Source organism: Sarcophilus harrisii, chromosome 3 (assembly GCF_902635505.1).
Source record: "Sarcophilus harrisii chromosome 3, mSarHar1.11, whole genome shotgun sequence".
Taxonomy (NCBI): domain Eukaryota; kingdom Metazoa; phylum Chordata; class Mammalia; order Dasyuromorphia; family Dasyuridae; genus Sarcophilus; species Sarcophilus harrisii.
Window position 1 is genome coordinate 330,935,112 of NC_045428.1, and position 14,747 is coordinate 330,949,858.

A 14,747-nucleotide genomic window follows, 5' to 3' on the forward strand; every position below is an offset into this window, starting at 1 on the left:
TCTGCCCATCACCAACTCGTGTGAAGTGTTTGTTGAGCAAACTTCTAGAAGTGCATAATAATATGTAATGGCATTATGCTGTCCCAAAGTCAGAGCCTGCACAGATATATGGGACTTTTTCTTGTCCACTTAATATGTAGTAAAGAAAAGGCTTTTAATTGATGGCTGAAACTGAGAGCACACATACAACAATGTCATTATTGAAACTTCATTTCTCTTTCCTGGTGGTAAGGACCACTATTTCTTCTACATGAAGAGAAATATTAGAGGATTTGTCTCCTAACCCAAAATATGGCCAACATGTAGCCATAAGCACATGGGAATTTGTTGTTCTTAGGAATATCTAGGTGGAAGAGACAAGGCTACGAATTTGTGAACCTCAAAATTAGATTGCTGATGGATTGGCCTTCTACCCTCTATAATTGCTATCTATTCTTCAAGACTCATCTAAAAAGCTGTCTTCTTCATGTAATCTTCCCTGGTTTCCCTACCCCAAAGTGATTTTTCCCTCTTTATGGGCAGACATGGAAATTTGTGCCCCTGGTTTTAACTTTACATTATAATTTGTCTCTCCCTCCCTTCATCCCCGTCTCCCTTTTCCTCCCTCCTTTCCTCTTTCTTCCTCCCTCCCTCCCTCTCTCTCTTTTTCTCTCTCTCTATCATTGAAGAAAAAAGTTATAAAATAAGAAATAAAAAGCAGTGTCACCTACCTACCAATTGTCACCCACCAGACAAACAAATGGCAGGGCACCATGAGAAACAGACAAGAGGCAGGATGTACCAGAAAAGTCAAACCATTTTGACCACCATCGTCCTGGAATACTGATGGGGATATCCCAGGAGCTGAACCCTAAAGGCCTGGTAATAGCAATTCCCTAGAGACTATTAACCTTGTTTCTGTTTCATAATCTTTACCATCATTGAGGGAAAATTATCATTCCTGAAGAAGGGTTCCTCTTCCTCATAGCCACCAATACCAGCTAATGATCAACTTTCACCAAAGGGTGTGGAGACCTAAGAGCCTCCAGAATTTCTGTGCCCTCCAGACCACACGTCCTGCTTCCAATCCAGCCCCTAAAACCATCATCCTGAGAAGCAAATCTTTTGGGAATTGAGAAGCAATGTTGACCTACCACATGTTAACCCTGCATTGTCTGACTCTACATCTATGTATTGGCTCTCTTTTATACTTGAAATGCAGCCCTTCTTTACCTTCACCTCTTAACTTCCCTAGAATCCTATCATGATACAACTTAAATACCATCATCTTCAAGAAGCTTTTCCCAGTCACACTCCCTTCTAACTGGTAGGTCACCTTTGATGACCATGTCTTTCATCTACTTTTTATATGGATTTATATATACCTCATTATGTACATATTGTAATCTCCATTAGAATAGGAAACTCCTTGTCGCCAGAGACTATAGTCTTTCTTAGTATCAAAATTGCTTAGCACAATGCCTGGCTCATCATGAGTATTATGTAGATTTTTTTTTTTTTTTGCCATGATTTGATTTATCTAATCAGAAAAAATTTTCAGACCCTTCCCAGATTCAGATATGTCTGCTCTTAAATAGCAATTTCTTTGAGAATCAGAATTATGTTTTCACCACCCCTGCACCTCACTTACCCCAGCTCTTTGCACAGAATAAGTTTTGTACATTTATTTCTTAAGATTTATGAGCCTCCTTGAAGGGCTTCAATTATTCACATTTATAATCCATTCTTCTTGGATGCCTCAGAAATTCTCCAAACTTATTCAATTCCTTAGAAACCTTGCTATTGAAGAGATGCATTTCATCTGTACCTCCTTCTCCCTCTGTTAGAGACCTAATTAGGTTCATCCTCCAATTAACCATTCCTAATTAAAAAGGAGGAAAACCCATGTGTCATTCTTAAGCTCATTCATTAAACAACAGTGTCCAAATTTGAATTCCCTTCTCAGACAAGGAAGGGAAATGGTACATGTATGGGACAAGAAATATCCCAATCTGTTAACCTTAATTTAATCATGTGAAGAAAAAAAAGAGGCTTAGCTTACACTCTTTCTGAAAAGCTGTAATTAAGACTCAATTAGGGACATTGTTCTATAACATCCTTCTACAAGCATCATTCCATTTAAATGGAAAATGACAAAGAAAGGCAGGCTGCCAGCTCCTGCTGGTCTATACTAAAGCATTTGCTTCACAAGCCAAAGTGCATAAGATGGAGCTGTATAAGAAATCCAAAGATTATTTGGGCCATTCTTCTGCCTCCTGACAGTTTTTTGGGAAAAAAAAATCATTTTCTTCACATTGCTGTTTTGTAGACACAACAGATCCATCGGGGATGGGATGAGGAATAGGGATGATAGAGCTGTTTCTAAACACATTTCCAAAAATCTAGATGTTTGTCGTCTAGAGATGCAATCTAACTATATTAGGTGTGACTAGGCAATCATTTACTTGAAAAAGATAAAGGGGCACAAGTGGAAAATAAACTCAGTATGAATCAACAATGTTACAAGGCAGCGTCCAAAAATCATAAAATCTTCAGTTATTTTAGTCGAATGATAGTATCCACCATAAGGGGAAAATTGCAATAGGTCCCCCTGGAGAAGTGTTCTGGTAAATGTTTAACTATCAGGGCACATTTTAAAGTTTAACCTGCAATATCAATGTTTTCTATATCACCAGTCAATCAACAAAGCAATAAATCAAGTCCTAATTTGAAAGGGTAAATGAGAGGTAAATACACTGAAAATTGAACAATTGGCTCAGTCAGTGCTGCTGTTTCCAGAATATCCTGGAAGTATTGTATTCAATCATTACTTGGGAAAAGTCAAGGAAGATAAAGAGACTGAAAAATCAGGCCATATAGGGATTAGTGGAAGTAATGAGAGGTGTGTGTGATGTGTGAAGATGATGTGTGAAAGAGTAGGAGGATGGAGGGTGAGGGAAGTGTGTGTGTGGGATGTCTAGGATGGAAAAGGAGGAACAAATGAGATAATATTTGTAAAGCGCCAAGCATATAATAGGCACTATATAAATGCCCAGCTATTGCTATTGGAGAAAAGGTATGAACAACAAATGCTACAAATCAAGGCTTGATTTATTGTTTTGATGATGGTCAAGATTTTTAAAAAGTGATGAGGAAAATGCTAACAATGCAGAATAAACTTAAAATTCTGTCACATATTAATTTCTATTTAAAAAAAAGTTGTTAAATGTTTATCAGCATACCACTGATATAGAGTACTCTTCTTAGAGGACAGTCCTCCACCCTCATTTTAGGTGCAATATAGTTATGCTGAGCAAACCCTGAAGAGAAATAGAAGTAGGGCAAGTCCCATAAGAGAATTCCCACTCCACCCCACTTACCCCACCCCTTTCAGTCCTAAAATCAAGCCAGGAAATCTCTAGGGTGAGTAGAAGAGCTACAAAACAATATCAATGAACATTTATGCAATAAATTAAGAGATTTCAAAGCACTTTCCAAATGTTGTCTTGTTTAATCTTTACATCTACCCCAGAAGGAGTATATTTTTACCGTCTACTTCATAGATGAGGAAATTTTGTCAGAAGTTAAATGGCTTCTTGTCCAGGATCATACAAGTGTCTGAGGTTGCATTTGAACTCATAGTTGCCTGACTCCAAGTCCAACACGCTATTCAATTCCTCACCTCATGGCTTCCAGAAGATAGTTTGATTAATGAGGCATTCTCTTAGACAATTCCCTGTAGGAAGTAGAGGGAATGGGGGAAGAAGTGACAAGTAAAGCGTTTAAATTGTGGGAAACAGTTTTGCGGTGATATAATTGCATAGGAAAACCCCAGGAAGAGGAAGTGGGGTTTTAGAAGAGAGACAATCCAACTTGGTACTGATGAGGTGTAGAGTAGTCTAGATTCCTGGTGGTCTAGAGGTTAGTGGTTATAAGAGAGTTATTAAGAATCCCCATTAAATCGGCCGCAGGTTCTAGGAGTGAAAGAATTCACTCATTCCCGAATATTAGTAGCAAAATGAAAGTTTATTGTTGGATAGAAATCAGTTTACCCAAAGACTGACTTCTATAGTGGCAGATCGATAGAAAATGGAGTTTTGCACTGAGAATGAAGTTCTCAGTGGACAGAAAGTCCTGTCAGCTGAGTGAGCCACCGAGGTCCATCTGCAAAAACCTTAGTTGATGGAAGCTATTTTATTGAGTGGCTTGGGGGTTGCGGGTTGGGAAGCCCCAGCAGATCAGAACCAGTCGGGGCTGGGCAACCCAAGCAAGTCAGAATGGGGGCTGGGACAAGCCCAGATCTCCTATTGGAATTCAAAGGGATGCTTTTTGACCAGGATTTGTAATTGAATCAAAGGCTCTGGCATCCTGGAAAGACAACTTGTCTGGGGAGGATATGCCTCAGCCAGGAGAGGCTGGGAATTTGAAAGGAATCACCGATCAATAGGAAATACAGTTTCTTAAAGGGACCTCAACCCGCTTCAATACCAAGTGGTATCATCTCAGAGATGGAGAGGTAGGGGAGGCATCATGCAGGACATGACAGAAGGACAAATGTGGGGTGAGTGAACAGAAGAGTGGGATCCTTATGGTGTCATTGCTTTGGGCAACTATTAGAAGGAAATGAAGGCAGGGAAAGGGAAAAAGAGGTAATGCTAGAGAAACTGAGGCAAGACAGAGATTAGTTTTTAATTTTTTAATGTGGAGAGTTTTAGTTTAGCCGACCAAATGGAATGATGTTCAAAAATCATTCGTCCCCAAGGAACTGAGGCAGGGAACTTATATAAAGTTTTAGTTAAACAGGATACATAAGAGGGGCAAAGACACTGGATAGGCGAACAAGCCATAATTCCTTAACTTAATCCTGACAGGATAAGGGTCAAGATAAAAACATCAAGGGCAAGAGACAGTGAGGCGAGGGCCAATACTCAAAAGGAGGGGGAATTATCACAGCAAGGATTGAAATCACCTGGAGTTTTATGATTTAATCGTTTGCCAAGATTTTTCCTGACTCAATTCTAATGGCAAGGAAAAGGGGGGAGAGAGGTGGCCATAATAATTTTATTCAGGACATAACAAGGATACCCAGAGAAATGGATCCCACTGGGCCAGAAGAAGATGGGGATGGGGCAAGGAGGTATTCTTCCTAGGATAGGGTCTATAAAAGACTGGAAAACAGGGATAAGCCTTCTTTGAACCCTTCCTTAGAGAAAAGGTCTGAACATACAGCCAGTAAAGCCAGGCATTTAGTAAACCTGGGAAACCCCAGAGACATGGCTGGTATTCTCTTTCTCTCCCTTTGTAGAATATAGAGTTAATTAAGCTGTTTCCCTTTCCACCAGAGACCTTAAAACTTAAATCAGAAGTTAATGGAAGGAAGCATTCTTTCTCCTCCTTTCATTCTTTTGGGAGATCTGGAGCCCTCACCTCTCGTTGTCCAGCTACCAGTAGGCCCATTATCTCCAATCTCCCCCTCTCCCATTCCTAACATACAACCATACCAGCCCAAACAAGGAACCTATTTCTCTACTTGTTTTGAACAGGTAAATATTACCTGTTAAGTGATCTTGGATAAATTACTTACCCAAGGCTTTTCTGAATGTTAATTCCTTTACCTGTAAAAGGAGGAGTTTGGATTAAAAGTCCTCTGAAGACGTTTCAGATCTAAGTTTATGATTTTAAATGCTGGGAATTTCACAGAATGCCTCACTACTAATGTTGACAACTTTCCCTAATCAAAGCACCCTAAGGCACCCAAGCAGGAAGGTCAAAAGATGGCAGATTTGGTTGCAAGCCAAGAATCATTAGGGAGGATGAGGCTGATGCTTCAACATGATGTGAAAGTAAGGTCCATTTTCAATATTCTCCTTATGACCCAAAATGAATTGTTTCCTTTCACAAGACCATAGGAATTCAAAGGTTTTTCTCCAGCTCTAATAATCTACCATACTTTAACAATGAACCCATTAGTTGAAGAATCACAAGATAATAGAATGACAATGATAGAAGAGACTTTAGGAATAATCTAATCCAAATCCTTAATCTTACAGGTAGGGAAACCAAGACATATGGAGGCGGGTGTGTTGGAGGTGGGGGTGGGGGAGGAAGACTGGTAGTTCTTGGTTTAATAAATTCTTTATTTCACCCACGGTCATTATCTGGTAGACAAATGGGGTTCTGCCATCTGGCAGAACTCCAATCTGCCTGTTGGGCAAGGAAAGAGTGAGAAATGAGATAAAGCACTTTTGACATTTTTTTAAACTGGATACTAGAATAGTTTACCATTTCCTTCTAGTTCATTTTATAGATGAGGAAAACTGAAGCAAATAAGGTTAAGAGACTTGCTTAAGGTTAAGAGACTGGCTAAGAGACTGGGCCCAATATTCTATCCATTGCACTACCTAGTTACCCATTAAAAAACAACAATAGCATAATTTGGCTATGAGAAGTGAGGACTTCAGATCACCCCAGAAAGAAGAGGATCAGGAAAAAGAATGCTTGTTACCACTTACTTCTGATTTGGGCTTCAAGATACCTAATGGAAACAGTGACACCTCTCCATTGGTACTTAATTAATTAACCCTGTCTTCTACAGAAAAGAAGAGAAATGCCAGCCATGCTCCTGGAAATTCCCAAGGCAATTCTATAATGAATTTCACCGGATAAGTGTTCAGCCATTTTTTTCAGGGAACAATCCAAGGAGGATCATCTTTTTCCAGAAAGCAAAGACTGAATAATGTAATTTTTTTTTAGTAATAGATTTGGACCTAAAATATAGGCCTCCTGATACAAGTCCAAATTTCTTCCTATACACTAATCTCCTTCCATATGAATTAATAGATAAGCTTTCTGATTCCTTAGATAAAGCCTGTTTCATTGTCAGTCTGTAAGGACAAGCAACCTTTAGGTATACAACACTCATTTTTACATACTATGCATTTATTCCACAATAAGGGGCCAGTTAGTAGAAAAATATTGACAAAATCTTTATTTACCATCTCTTCTGCATCCTTTTCTCTCTGTAATCCCCTTAAACGCCCATTAGTGGGAGACCCAACCTTTTCTAACACTTGGTGACATCCCCTAAAAAGTCAAAATCTCTTCTCTGGAAAGGTTCTCCTTTCCAAGCTGAATGCATCTGCTCTTTCAAGATCTTTTTAAGTTCCCACCTGTGAGAGCATCAAGAACCAGATAAACAAGTAGAAAAGAGAGGTAATTTAAAAAGATCATAGATTTTGAACTGGAAGACAGTTTAGTAGTCATTTAGTTCAAACTTTGCATTTTATAAGCACTGAAGTCTAAACATTTTCTTCTAGCTCTTGTGGAGATTGGCCAGGTTATTTCACCATTAAAATGCCCATCCATTATTCCCTGGGGATGGAGTTGTCACTAGTTCAAGGCCAGCCTTTGGCAAAACTATAAAGTAGGTAAAGAGCAAGAATCAAGGTTAGATGTAGAATGTGGAAATAAAATTGGAAAACCACTAGGAAGGGATTCAAGAAAATCATTCAAAAAAAAAAAATAATGCACCCAATTCTACCACTCCCCTCCCTCCCCCAGGGGTGATCAGGTCATTTTAAATGTACTTAATGCTATATCAGAGGCATTAAGAAGTTGCCCACATATGGGAATATTTATCCCAGGATCCCCCAAAAGAAGATATTCTGGAGGAGACTGAACCTGAGGTTACAATATGAAGTTAACCTAGAACTTGAAATACAAAATCTACCTTTGATCTACAACAAAATTTGAAGGACTAACATTCACACAGTAATGTATCTGATTGGAAAACAATAGATGGGCCTTTGTATTATTTTAAATCTTTATCATATTTGTTATTTCCTCTAGACATCATAGAATTAAAGGTCTCAGAATTGTAAAAAGGACTCGAGATATTCTTAGGTCCAATTCATTTCCCTATCCTATCTTCAGGAAAATAAAGTTTTTTCACGTAAAACCCAACTAAGACCCAAACAATAAAACTTCATGGATATTGATTTTTAAATGACTACATTGTGTAATTTTAGTTACATGAATACACACTTCTGTGCATAATGTGAAAGGCAACATAGACTTGTTCTGGACTTGGAGTAATGAAGATCTGTGTTAAAATGCCATCTCTGATATTAACAGTTTGGGTAACCATGATCAAATCATTTCTGTTTTCTCTTTTATAAAATTAGTATAATAGCATTTGCCATACAGATTTGTTTTAATAATCAGATGGAAAATTCTTTGCCAACCTTAAAGTGCTATATGATGTTAGCTATTTTTATAGCTAATAATCATTATCATAATCATTATTAATTATACTAACTTAAATGCTTCAGGAGCTATGATTTCATTAGTGTAAATACTTCCTCTCCTGATGCAAACTTGAATTTCTCTAAGCTGGAAAGTCTCCAAAGCGGGGAAACCAAGATGAAGAGGGACTTGTGGTGCTTACCATATAAGAAATGTTAAAGGAAAGGGGGATTTTTGAGAGACATAATTTTATTAATAAAGAGGTCAGTGACACTCTCTAGTACTCACAATTTATATGCCCTTGGAAGAGTGGGTGTTCCTGAGGGTGGCAATTAACTCTGGTTAACAATTAGTGAGAGAATGAATTATTTCAATGAACATATGTAATTCATAGCACCCAGATCTTCATCAGAGACTTAGAAATTTCCATATCACTATCTGACAAAAGGGAGAATCCATATTTTTTTTGATACCAGTCCCGGTAAACATAATGAGTAGGAATCCACCCATTTGACTAAGCTTAGAATTTCTTTACTGTTTTTGATTAGATCTTAGCTTTCCTGGTTGGATAAATCTTTGAGCAAGATTTCCCACACTGGTTAATTTCTAGATGAAAAAGTAGAAAAGGGAAGAAATTCTGAATTCAATAGTTATTAAATATAAGAGAGGAATAAACATTTTTCTCAGAATAGAGAAAAGAATTAGGGAGCATATGAAAACTGTTTTAAAGGCCCATGGCTTGAAAGAGACATATATTTATCAATTCCAGTTATAGGGGACAAAACTAGGAGCAAAGAGTGAAAATTGCAAAGGGACAAATTTATACTTAATAAAACAGGGGAAAAATTCATAAAAATTAAATCTATCCAAAAGTGGAATGGGTTGCCTCTTAATTTGGTGGATTTTTTCTTACCAGAGTTCTCCAAGGAAAGGCTGGATTATCTCTTGTCTGGTTACTACAATGAGCATTCTTTTTCTGTAATACATGATCATGCATATCCCTTACATCTCTGAAATTTTTGTGAATCCAATGAAGTAATAAATAGCTTCCAACAGAAGCATTCAAAGAATTCATTCTTCAGCAGCCAATCTGATGACAATCCTCTGATTTTAGTCACAATGAGGCATTGGACTTTAGTGAATGATACATATGTACATTCAAACATATGTACATATATATGTGCTCACCTCTACAATGCATCTATGATATCGTCAGTTTATATATTTCTCCCAGTCATACAAATTATAACCCATCCATGTCTATCCATCCTATGCTGCTCTTGTTCATATCTTCCTGGAAGTTTACCACAGTATCTCCTGATATCTCAAGGAAACTAGTGAAGCACCTAAGGCTGTCCCACACTCTGGTGATATGAATAATCCATCTATTTGCCAATTGGCATTCCTTACTTCATCTAAAGATGATGTTCTATAGTTCTTCAAAGCAATTCAGTGATCCAAAGCAATTCCAATAAACTTTGGATGGAAAATGCCATCTGCATCTGAAAAAGAATCTCTGAAATCTGTGGATTAAACATATTATTTTCACTTTTTTTGCCTTCCTTCATCATGGTTTTTCCCTTTTGTTCTGATTTTTCTTCCCCAGCAAGACTCATATAGAAATATATTAAAAATGAATGTATATATAGCCTAAAAAATTAATTTAATTTAAAAATATAATTTAAATTTAAAAATTATTAGCAATATGGATCCAGCTAACTGTTTAGACTTATTTCACATTATTCTCCTTTCATGGACTCTATTTCCAGCGAAACTGGCCTGATCCCCATTCCCCAAATAGCATTCAATTTCTTGTTTCTATGTCTTTACACTGGCTATTTTTTCATGTCTCAAAAATACTCCCCTTCACATCTTAGAATTCTTTGCTCTCTTCAAGACTCAGCTCATATTCTATCTTCTACAGGAAATATTCTCTAGTGCCCCTAGTCCCCTCCTCATCAGAGGATTAAACATTTTCTTAGTTGCCCATATCTACCCTTTAGCCCTGAAGATAATGTAATCTTAAGGATCCAAGACTGTTTCTCATCTTTGTCTTTGTAGGAACTTAATAAAAGATGATTTAATTTAAATGAATTGAATTGTGCATTGCCTATCATCTGAAAACCAGTTTTGCTAAATCCAAAAAAGCTCAACACTAGAGATATAATTTTTTTGACCACAGACATTTTCAGTCTCTGATGGTGGAAGAAGCCCCCATCTATGAACTAAAAGATATCTTGAATTATTGTATGATGTGTAAATTAAACTCAATAACTAGCATTATATAAATCCATGTCAATATAAATTCTTTTCATCATTGCATATGTTTGCTTATTTGTGGTTATTCATACCCTTTTGTCTAGATGTAGGCAACCACTCAGATGTAGCACAGAGAATCTTCACTTTTTCTCTCTAAAGGAGGTTCTCCATTTCAATAATAAATCCGATTCCTCCAAAATGACATATGTTAAAAGTATCTCTCCCTGTTTAGGGAGTGGACATTGTAATTAGCTGGGAAGTAGTACCAGTTATTTGGGCGGCATGACAGTTGAGTCAGAGGACCTGGATTTGAATCCTTGCCCTTACACTTTGACAAATCACTTCAGCTCTCTAGGACTCAGTTTCCTACTTTGTAAGATGAGGGGGATGAGTGCACAAGATAATTTACATGGCCTCTCACAGTTCTAGCTTATTGTATGTCTGTGGGTCCAGCATTTCCTAGGAAAATTTAATTACTTTAACTTCCTTTTTTGTTACTCTTCAAGGCGCCTTCTTCACCTGTCAAGCCAGGATTAAACTCTTTGCCAATCTTTGCCTCCCAGGAAAATTACAAGCAGCAACAGGCCTGTGTGTTTGAGGGTTTGGAGCTCCTTTGGTGGAGAGACTACAGTTAATCAGTCCTGTGATCTGATTCTCATTATTCATGATTGACTAAGTGCTGACAGGACAACCTGGCCTCCTCCAAGTTCAAGAGGAGACCCAACCTCTGCCCTAGGGGATGACAATCTGCACTACAAGATGAAATCTGATTCAAAACACAACATATGACTAGGAGTTCTCAGGTGATCTCCTCACACACTATTAAGATGAGTAATAGGATATTACTATATAGTCAGGATATCAGCCAGGAACAAATCCCTGAGAATTATTATTATTGTCAGTGCTTTGAGCTTTGCAAAACACTTTACATAGATTATTTTTATTCAATTTGACAAATATTTATGAAATGCCTACTATGCTCAAGGTTTTAGGAGTTAGGGATAAAATGACAAATATGAAACAACAAATCAGTCCCCGCCTTCCAAAATGTAATTGCTCTTAGGGGCACACCACATGTACACAAAACATTAAATATAACATTAAATATACAAAATATCATAAAGTGATTTAAAAAGAAAAGAGCAATCGCTGGCAAAAGGATTCTTGAAATGAAGTGGCAGCCTAACTGTGTCTTAAAAGCTGGGATTTTAAGAGACAAATGGACTGTGCATTCCCTCCACAGGAGACTATTTGTGCAAAGCTATAGAGGTGGAAGATGAAATGTCCTCTCTTGGGAGCAACTAATGGGCTAGTTAGGCTGGGTTGGCAGGTGTGTCAAGAAAAGTAATAGGAAACATGGTTAAAAAGGAATGTGGCATCCAGATTATCTAGGACCTTATCTTGCAGGCTGCAAATTTTGCATTCAATCCAACAGGAAATGGAATAGGAAGCCACTGATGATCTTTTGAGGGCATGGGAACTCATAATAGATAGAAAACTATTTATTGAAAGATATTTACATATTTAAATTATTTCGCCCATAAGCAGGATGGCTTTGAAAGTTATTTGCTGAATTTATTATATTCTTAAAAAGAAAAGAAAGCTAATAGAACCATGGTTTCAAATACAAATCTCTTTTTGCTAATGTATAGTGCATATTGTCTGTAGTATATATCCAGTAGAGTATAGCTCATTTCAATTTATGTTTAAGTTCAGAAATTTTTTTAAATAGAAAAAATAAGTTATTTATCCCCAACAAGACTTTGAGGATAGGGACTATGTCTTCTACCTTTTTTGTTTGCCTGACATTTAACTCCTATCACCTAGGTCTGGACACATAGTGTTCTTAATAACTATTTTAAAAATTGCACTGAATTGAATTATCAAGACAATTGCCCCCATTCTTCATTTTCCATTTGTAAGTACTGCCTTAGATAAGAAAATAACTGCTACCAAGGATACTTAGCAATGCCATCTCCTGGTTGGTCTTAGGCAAACCATCATCTGTTCTCATACTAGAAATTCAAATCTGATCATTGTAAATATAGACCACAGGATTATCCCAAAGGTAGGATTTCTCTTGAAATGCTCCATATCATAGAGGTCCTTTTATTCTCAACACACATAATCCCTAATACCTTATCGAAATTTAAAAAGTTAATATTTTTAAAAAGTAGAGAACAGAGCTCTTTTATCCCTTCCCCATCCAGAACCAATCTCTAATGTTTATACATCTTTGTCATCTTTTATTTTTTAATAAATTTTTATTAAGATCTGTTGTTTTTATATACATTTTGCTGTATATCCTGACTCCTTCCTCCCTCCCCAGAGAGTTATTGCTTATAAACTTTTTAAAAGATGATTGAAAGAAAAAAAAATCAGTGAAATTAATCAATCCATCAAAAAAAAAAAAAGACATTATATGCAATGTTCTTTACCTTGTCAGAGAATTAAGAGATGTTTTTTTCATATCCATTCTTTGGGGCTCAGCTTATTAGTTTTTATTGTTTGGTATTATTATTTTCATTTAAATTGCTGACATCACCTTGCATATGTTCACTATATTTTGTGTCAGTTCAAATGTCATTGTATGCGTTTCTATATTCATTGTGATCATTCATCATTTCTTACAATATAATGATATTACATTACATTTTTGTATCATGGCTGTTTTCATCATTCTCCAATAGATGGGCTTCTACTTTGTTTTTGCCTTTCTTTATAAATTTTGCTATTTTTATTTTTTTGAAGAGGTCATCTCTTGAAAAACCATTAATCAATTAGAGCTCATGATCTGTGGTAAAAAGCAATGATGTACACAACCAGGTAGAAATGCTAACAAATTTTTAACCAAAATTCAAGTAGGATCATGAAGTGTTAGAGCTGGAAGAAATTTTAAAAATTATCTAGTCTGATCTTACCATTTTGTGATTGAGAAAACTTGGGCTTTAAGGCATTCAAGCTAAGGACAAAGCAAAGTTAGAACCCAGATCCCCTGATTCGTAGTCTTGCACTTCGTAAACTAAACCACATACTCTCCTTAGTTATGGTTATATAGTTTTGCTATGCCGAAAGAAGAGTGTTGAATCCTAACATTATCCAGTTAAATCTGAACATCAACAGCTTTTAGGGAATAAAATGTATCTAGTCAGATAAGTATTTTAGCTAACTAATGCCAGTATCAAATGGTGTAATAGATAAAATTGGAATGTGAAATTTGGTATAATTATACTGGGATAATGTTAGGGTGGTTTGATGTTGTGGAAAGCTTGTTGTAACTGAAGTCAGAGGACCTAGGTTAGAACCAAGTCACTGCTGCTTGCCATATATTTATCATTGTGTCGATCATTTAACTTCATCTTATTTCAGTTTCTTCTTCTGTAAAATGAAGAACTTGGACTGGATGACTATAAGCTTTCATAGCAGAAAGACAGTCCTTGCTGTCTAAATTAGATTATATTTTAGTGGTGGAGAAAAAATGTAAATAACTAAGCATGTATAAAAATTAATGAAAGAAGTTGTTGTAGCTAGGATCATCCAGCAAAGGCCTTCTAGAGGAAGTAGAATCAGAGTTGAAATCTGAAGAAAACCATGAAACTAAGATGCAGATATGAGTATAAAGAACATTTTACATATAATGGATAGTCAGTGTAAGGACATGGATGACAAAAAAAAAAAAAAAAAAAAAAAAAGATGATGAACAATTACAAGCAATATCTTCTAAAAAATAAGGGAAAACAATGAAAAGTAAAAACCAGTTTAAAAAAGCTTGGCAAAATTACCAGAACAAGAAAAATCAGTAACATTTAAGTTTAAAAACACAGGGACAATAAAAAGAAGAAAAATGGAAATGATTTTTAAAAATTATTTTAACAAATAATTTTTCCCTTAAGGAGAATAAAACCACCACAATTGGGACAATAAAAAGAAGAAAAATGTAAATGATTTTTAAAAATTATTTTAACAAATAATTTTCTCCCTTAAGGAGAATAAAACCACCACAATTGGACCTTACTGGCTATCTAATAGTAATAAGACTAAAAAGAACAACACTGTTATTCAATCATTTTAATTGTAGTTGACTCTTTGTGACTCTATTTGTTTTTTTGGGGCAGATACTGGAGTTTTTTGCCTTTTCTTTCACCAGCTAATTTTATAATTGAGAAATACACAAATAGGGTTAATTGATTTGCCCAGGGTCACACAATTAGTAAGTGTCTAAGGCTAGTTTTAAAGTCATTAAGATGAGATTTCCTGATTCCAAA